At 40.6% G+C, this 7,820-nt stretch overlaps 1 protein-coding gene and 1 pseudogene across 2 annotated transcripts in view; both read right to left on the bottom strand.

Moving 5' to 3' along the window:
- The window catches only part of PIKFYVE (phosphoinositide kinase, FYVE-type zinc finger containing), a 67,630-nt gene extending 65,175 nt beyond the window's left edge, over window positions 1–2,455 (bottom strand). For both annotated transcript variants that reach the window (XM_054585743.1, XM_054585742.1), the window contains exon 1: window positions 2,295–2,455. The gene's annotated coding sequence lies outside the window, so the exon portion shown is untranslated. The remainder of the gene's footprint in view (window positions 1–2,294) is intronic.
- Window positions 2,456–5,270: 2,815 nt separating this feature from the next.
- LOC129080692 (60S ribosomal protein L17-like) lies at window positions 5,271–5,820 on the bottom strand (annotated as a pseudogene).
- Window positions 5,821–7,820: the final 2,000 nt, after the last annotated feature.

Here is a 7,820-nt window from a genome sequence, read left to right on the forward strand (position 1 = left end):
TTTTTACAAAAATCCTGAAAGGTACACAGAAGTGGCCTTACTACTGTATTTTGCTTTCGAGGAAACCGATGTACACTGAACCTAGAAAAACTTTCTTGAGAGCCACACAGCTTGTCAGTGGTTGGTGTAACTAAACCCCAAGTTTCACCCCAGAGTTCTTCTTTAGAGCAAAATTTGTTTTATAGCTTATCACAAATTTCCAATTTTAGCCTATCTGAATGCTAACTACTCAAGATGTTGCCAGATTAATCATTTACCTAATAAAGTAAAGTAGAAATGGAACCACTGACCTGAATGGAATTTTGGAGGTACATGTTTATAGGCATGGAGGGAGGGGGGAAGGAAAGGAGGAAGAAGAGGAGGAAGGAGCAAAGGAAGAAGAGGGGGAAGGGAGAGAAAAAGAGGAAGGAGAGAGGGAAGGAGGGCCTCTAACATCATCTTCTATTAGGGAGGGCAGTCAACAATCCTTCCTAAAAGCATTGTGACAATCCATATTCTAGGATAGAGTTAGGAAATAAGATGGAAACTAATCAAAGGTAAACGCCCAAAAGTGAAAAAAGGGTTAAAAAAAAAAGAGCACTGGAGAAAAAGAATAAGGTGATGGCAATAACCCTTAGCTCTTGGAAATCAGCCTACATTCATTCTACTTTGACAAAAGAAGCATCAGAAGCAGTTAGCAATCCTAAAGAATCTCAGCATTACTAAAAAGGGTCACCCGCACACAAAACTTTTATTAGGCTATGCGGATGTGAAGATAAATATTACCATGAAAACACTCAGCAAATGTAGTCTCTGAAGGGTAAACACAAGCACATAGTTACAAGATATCAGGATTCTGAAAAAAACTACCTTACAACTCATTCTCTGGTAGCTTACTATAATTTAATAGGACTCTTTCCTACCTGATTGATAATTAAAAGTATTAACCTGCTCATCCAATCACCAGTACTTTCTTTGCGTCTTCTCATTTGTAGGCTGCTATTTATTATACACAGGCCTACTTCACAGTATCTTGTTGCTTAAGCCAATGTGAAGGCTAATCGGGTATTAAAAATGTAGAAAAAAACCCGATCTGCCAGCCAATGTCAAAATTTCTGCAGATGAAAAAAAATCCAAATATTAGTCGAGTCCTTTCTAAGTAGTGTTTGAAAAATACTCATCTAATAAAGCAGGACAGCTGGATACTAGAAATGCTGGTTTTCATCAACAAAGATTTTTTTGTCGTTGTTCAACTTTGGATCGACATGCCAACAGAAACACTAAAAGAAAACCACAATGTGATCCATATTACTCTTCCAAGCGGAAAGGAGAGGACGCAAGGAAGTCGTCTTGCTCTACAAGAGACCTGCTCAATCTTTGCCAAAAACCCAAACCCAACTTAGAAACACAGGTTATTTTTTTTTTGTAAGAATCCCGATGGAGTGAGAACTTTTGGTGGAAAACGAGATTCAAATAAGCCAGAGATAAGATTCAGATAAACCAGAAATAAAAGCCAAAGAAATCACCAGTACAACATACCAAGCAACTACCTGTCCTGTCCTGTCCTGTCCTTGGCGCACTAATTGAAGAGTATGCACTGAATCAGTACTTGACTACTGAACATATTACACAATCAGATAAAAGAAAAATAGCTGCTTTACACAGAATTCTAACATTTCTCGTATTTCTGGAATGTCTTACAAGGAACATATATATTAGACATAAGACCTTGTATTCTTTAAAAAATATCCATCATATTCCAGTCTCCTCCTCTTGCTGGGAACATTCTAAGCAAAGAGAAGAGAAACAAGTCTCCTCTTGGACTGTGAAACACAAGCAGAAATGGAATAGCCTCAACAGCAGAGGCAAGCGTTTAAGAAGGCATCTACATATTTGAACCGCCTCTACTGCTGTCCTTTCTGCAGCTCCTGAACTTTCGTTTCCTGCCGATGGATGCACCTCTTGACACACAGATTCTGAACTAATCCACCTGAGAGGGGAGGAACTGGACTGTGCACCTCCAAAGTGAGCTTAGGGGCGCAGGACAAGGGAACTTCGAATGTTTCCAAGGAAACCTTCAAGAACAGCCCCCATCCGGCTCCCTTCCACAGTCGCAGACTAGGGGCAACGGGGGAATCCGAAGAGCCGGCTAGCTGCGGGCAGATTCTCTGCCCTTCCCGGCCCAGCCGTGGTTGGGGAACCACAGTTCTCCCCTTCCTTTAGCCCTCCCCTCCGCTTCGGCTCCGGAGCTCTGGAAATCGGCCTTCAGCCCCACTCTCACCCGAGCAGGCGAAGCGCTAGGGCCCCGCCCTTACCTGCGCCTCCGGCCCAGGCCCGCAGACCCCTACACCCTAGCCGCCGCTTCACCCCGTAGGGGCGCAGGAAGCCGGCTTCGGAGCGCTGCGATGGGCCTCGGACAGCTGCGGGAGGAAGCGAAGCAGCTTACATGATTGGTGTGGCTTCTCGCTTCCCCCAAGGCTCCTCCTTCTGTTTCTCCTCTCCTCCAATCCGCAACTTTCCCGACCACCGGCTCCGCCCTCTCCTCCTAGCCTACAGGACGCTGGATCAGATGTTCAGGAAGAGCGAATCCAACCCAGATAGAGTCGTTCCGGACACTTTGGCCACTATTTGTCTGCCTCAGCCTTCCTAGAAGCCAGGACGAATGCACACGTGAGCATCAGGCGTGCGGGGTCACCTGACGGGTGCCCACTGGCCGACAGTTACCGTATGTATTCGATGATGTGGGCACTCATAGTATGTAACCGCGCTCAGTTGTCTTATGACTGATACTCATGCGATATAGATCATTTATGTCTATAGACAAGACTGTTCTATTTGAATGACTCTGCCAATAACTAGCCATATGACCTTAAACAAATTACTAATTTCTTTAGGCCCCTCACAGGTTATCTGTAAAATGGGGCTAATAATAGTACCCACTTAACAGTTTTTTTGAGGATTAAGAATTCTGTGTAAAGCGTTTGGCACAGTGTCAAACCCATAGTTAGCCATGTCAGCGCTGTGGAGGAAAGGGGGCCACATACTAAACCTGGTAAGTTCAGGTGAGGCCAGCATAGAGGGCCTAACAAACTCAGAAATTGAAAGTAACCACATAGGGTGTTCTGACCATGAAAATTCCCAACTAAAAGCAAGTCATGGCCAGTACTCACATAGTACTTGAGCTTCCTTTACAAAGGTTAATCTTTCCTTAAGTGAGCCTGTCTATTGTCTGTTAACATCTAAAATATAGCTTTGAAATGTCAGAGTGTCTCCTTTTCCAGATTCCTCAGGGCACCAGAACACAGAACCCCTCCTTGTCTTATATCCTTCATACCATCTTTATGTGCTGGAACTGTTCATTATTAACTATCCTATACTCACCAATGTCTCTTCATTTTACTTTTTATATAGTCCCAGAGGTTTCCCCGCTTTGGTTTCTCCCACGGCCTTAATCCACCACCAATGGATTTCACGTAACTCTATTTATATCTCCTCTTCTAATGTATAAAGTAAGCTGCAAAACTGCCATCTTATGGAGCAGTTTCTCAGTTCGCTGAGATTCTGCTTCTCAGCAATTGTCAGTTTGACTCAAATGAGCTCATAAAAATTCTCTAAAGGGTTTGGACATTTCTTATATCAACAGCTCTATAGCTAATCTTTTCATTCAAGTTTTGAGTTGCAAAGACTGGTGTAAATAAAGTTACCAATCCCTATCTTGCGCAGCCTGTATTATCCATCGTTTTGCCCAGCAATGGCATTGTGCCATTCATTAGCTGAAGAAAACATGCCAAAACCTGTTGACCACAACTATGGAAAGGAAGTTAAACCTAAAGTGAGGTGCTATTTTCATTAAATTTATAGGCCCTTTTCCTCAAGTTTTGACAAATCCCTACTCAGTTTTCCTTGAGTTTGTCTTTTCAGATGCTGGAAAGTAGCATCAAAGCCTGAAGGTAGAAACCAGTACAAATCTTGGTCACCATCCTCGACTGGGCTGGTCAGCAATCATCCTAGCAGTTGGCAGCCAGCTACCTCTTCTCACTGTTGCTATTCCACATACACATACATCCGCATTATCTTGACTGTCATTCTTAGCAGAGAAGCTCATCTACCTGAGTGAAAAAGCCAAGGTCATTTTGCATGTAACCTAACCACCAACACCACATTTACGTGCATCTACATCTACCCTGGCCCACCTCCCACCTACAACTCTGGGAGAAAGAGGCCTCTCCTTTTTCTCTGACTTCGTCCTTGCAGCTCCCATCCACACCCTCCTGTCTCTCCTGGGAGCTTGTACCATATTTTCAACTGCACCTTTTCCAATGACTCTTTCTTCTCATCGCATAAAGATGTTCAAGTCTGTTTTCCTGGAAGGAAGGAAGGAAGGAAGGGAGGGAGGGAGGGAGGGAGGGAGGGAGGGAGGGAGGGAAAAATACCCCTCTTGTAAAATTAATTAGCCTGCCAAATGTTAATCTTTCATAAACCTATAAGAAAGTATAAATTAGAGCCAGAGATCACATGAACAGAATAGCTAGCCCAGTCAAGACCCTAATGCATATAGAAACTCCATATATGGTGTTAAAGGTAAACTGAGGCATAAACAAATTTTTTGACATTCCTGTTTATCTCTCAGTATTATCAATAGGGACTCGTAAATTTTTTTTTTGGCAATATGTCACAATTCATTTTTTCCACTGCTCATTTTGATGGTCAAGTTGAGAGTCTCTTCAAGCTTGCTCCTGCATCCATTTCACATGTGTCCATCACCTTTTAAGCATTTGTAAGTAAGCTTTCTAACCCTAAAGTATATCAGGCTCATCTCAAACTATCTCAGCCCCAGGCCTATCATCAGTCAGTTCTCAAAGAAGCTCTGGTTCCCTTTAGTAAGGAATGCAAGGATGTTTTTAAATCATGAAATTCAGTTCTGACTAGGAAGTAATGAAATGGGTACTCTCTTACTCTTCATGGGAAAACATAAATAAGTATATCCCTCCCACAAAATGATTTGATGGATCTATTAAGCACCTTAAAAATGTTTACACTTCTTGATCCAACAATTCCAACTCTAGCAATCCAACCTAAGGAACTGATTCAAGGGTAAAATAAAATATATCTAAATATGTTTGTCACAGTTATTTTAAACAGTAAGAGTAAATAAAAAGGAAACATTTCTAACCAACACAAACCAGATGAAAGTAATACAATCAAATGAGGAACAATTACGCAGTCATCAAAAAATATCCTTATTAAGACTTTTTTTAAAAACTTTTATTAGTATTTATTTTATGCTGAATTTACTCCCAGGTCATAAGCTTTTGTTTCTTCAGTTTCTTCTGGGATAAATTTTTCTTCTGTGCAACCTCCTCTTCTGGTTTAGGAACAGCCTGCTCTTTTTTCAGTGGGGATCATCTCAGCCTGGCAGGGAGAGCTCCTGGGTACGTTCATCTGCCCATGAGCTCTGTAAGTTCTATGCTGCATCCTGGGACCTTTGTTCACCTGGATGTGCTCAATGACCAGAGACTCCACATATAAACTCCTAAGTTCAGCATTACTCTCTGCATTATTAAGCACGTGCAACAAAAACTCAGCACTCCTTTTGGACCAGCAACCCTCTGTCCAGCCCCAACGTTTGGCCTGCGCACCCCTTACCAACTCCACCGTTGTATCGACAGAATGGGACACACTGCTTTTTAAGTGACATCTTTTAGACACTTGGTGGCTTTTCGAATATGCATACCCTTGATGGCCTGGGCAGTTTCACAAGTGTTCTTGAACATGAAGATTTGAACCTCGTGATTTGCATGATTTTGTGGCATTTTCTGTGTCAAGTGGATAGCAAACCATCTTCAGAGGTCACCTCTGGTTCCTTTTGGGAAAAGCCTTACTCAGACTTTACAGAGTCTTCTTCACTTCACAGACAACTTTGTTTAAGAACTTTTCTTGTCTCCAAAATTCCTCGACTCCCATTTACAACTTCAATCCCCTATCGTTTGACTTCTATAAGAATCATTCTGACAGAATTATTCTTCTTTAAGTGCTTTCACGAGACCTTCCTAATTGCCAAAATTATTTTCAGGCTTTGTCTTTCTTGCCCTCTCTGTGGTAACCCCTCCTTTTTGGAAACTTTTTCTTTGGCTCCCATAGGCTCTGCTGATCGTTCTATCCCCAGACAGTCCCTCTCTTTCTCTTTTGGGGACCCCCTTTCCTCTCCCTGACTATTAAAGATGTTAAGTATTTCACAGAGTTCTTGCTGAGATAGACGTTTCTTCTTACTCTGCACAGTAGTTCCCCACCCCCTACTTATCCACAGTTTCATATCACATTTCAAGCAGTAATTTAATTTCAGTCAAACATCAGTTTTTATATTTAATTAATGTTGCTAGGTAATGTATTATCTTAAAGTTTTGTTTTTAATATTTTGCCTATAAATTTATTACAGTTGTATAAAAGCTAACAACATAAGGAGCATATAAAGAGTAATATCATAAGTCAACTCTAGGAATCTACAAAAAACTATTTTCAATGATAGAGGATTCCCTACATTACTGGCTTAGGAAACACTGTTTTAGATGCTGAGATTCCCATAAGTGCTACCTTTCCTCCCACACATGTTTTTAGCCAAATTTGTACCCCATTTCCAGCCATGTTTAAAATTCGATGCAATACATTTCGTGATTAAATTCACCTTGATTCTATATAATTTCCTACATTTATTCTCTCTTTTTCTCATTTTCCTCACCTATATTCAATGTCTTTTATCATACTATATTGTAAGTATCTTGAAAACTGCCCTAAATCCTTTCTGGAACAAGTATGACTATAAATACTTTTAGTAGTGGGCAAGGGATAATAACAAATGTGAGCCCGAAATAATACGGAATAAAACTACAATCTTGGGTGACTTTGGGTCTCATAGTGGAGATTAAATACATGCTCATACACCTCTGTAATAATTTCTACAGGAATAAATGGAGATGACAGCTACTTTCTGTTAATCCACCTCAAAAATCAAGTGCAATACTATGCATTCTTTCTTCCTTTTCTCTTAGTAAAAATACCAGTGCCCTCTAGCGTCAAAAATGTGCTTTGTGTGGTGCCCTTCTATCAGTTTATCTTCGAAGAGTAGCAAGTGTAATAATCCAATACTAAATATAATTTTTTAAAAATAAATTTGGAGACATTAAATCCTGGGAAGCAATACACAAGCATGCTATTATCCTACAAATCACTATATAAAATACTCCTTTACCACCAGGTTTTCAAGGGTAAGGAATACACCAAAAAATTATTGCCTGGAGGGGACAAAATTGTTTTTCAAGCTACTGGTTTCTCAGGTTTCACATCTTTAGCCTAACTTCTCTGGAACCCAGATAACAATCTCCTCATTATCTTTCCTTTCTAATGAAATGATGATTGGGATTACTTATAGTATGTAATAGTAATCGGAATTACAGTAGTTCCCCCTTATGGGGGGGAAGGAGAAATAAATTCCAAGACCTCCACTGGATGTCTGAAACCACGGATAATACCAAACTTTCTTCCTAAACATACATACGTATGATAAAGTTTAATTTACAAATTAGGCACAGTAAAAGATTAACAGCAACAAATAATAAAATAGAAAAATAATATACTGTAATAAAAGTTATGTAAATGGCTTGGCTTTGGGACCATTATTAAGTAAAATAAGTGTTACTTGAAAGCAGGGATGCTGCAATATCGGGTATTTCATCTGGTAACTGACGCGTATGCTGCTAAGTGACTAAAGGGTATGTAGCTGTGTAGTATACAGCATGTATATGCTGGACAAAGAGATGATTTACTCCTCAGGAAGGACAGAACAG

The sequence above is a fragment of the Pteronotus mesoamericanus genome, unplaced genomic scaffold (genome assembly GCF_021234165.1).
Source record: "Pteronotus mesoamericanus isolate MK-2021 breed Mesoamerican mustached bat unplaced genomic scaffold, CSHL_Meso_final contig_90, whole genome shotgun sequence".
Lineage (NCBI taxonomy): Eukaryota > Metazoa > Chordata > Mammalia > Chiroptera > Mormoopidae > Pteronotus > Pteronotus mesoamericanus.